The sequence below is a fragment of the Plasmodium gonderi genome, assembly GCF_002157705.1.
Source record: "Plasmodium gonderi DNA, contig: Pgo-contig_45, whole genome shotgun sequence".
Lineage (NCBI taxonomy): Eukaryota > Apicomplexa > Aconoidasida > Haemosporida > Plasmodiidae > Plasmodium > Plasmodium gonderi.
The window spans coordinates 49,262-49,518 of NW_021628979.1; positions in this window are offsets into that span (position 1 = coordinate 49,262).

The following is a 257-nucleotide window of genomic DNA, read 5'->3' on the forward strand; positions in this document are numbered from 1 at the left end:
TTATATTTTTTATATTATAATGATTGCATGCTATTTAGCAATTCATGAAAGTTTTTTTTCTTAGAATATGATTTTAGGGAATTTATGCTTTGGGTTTTAGATGTTATTTTTGATTACTTTTTGTATAAAAGGGGATAATATGAATATTTTTTGTACTATTTTTTAGAATATTTTAGTATTTTATATTATTCATTTTGTTGAGAATTATATAACATTTATTCCAGTATAATTGTGATATATATATTTTAATATAATAC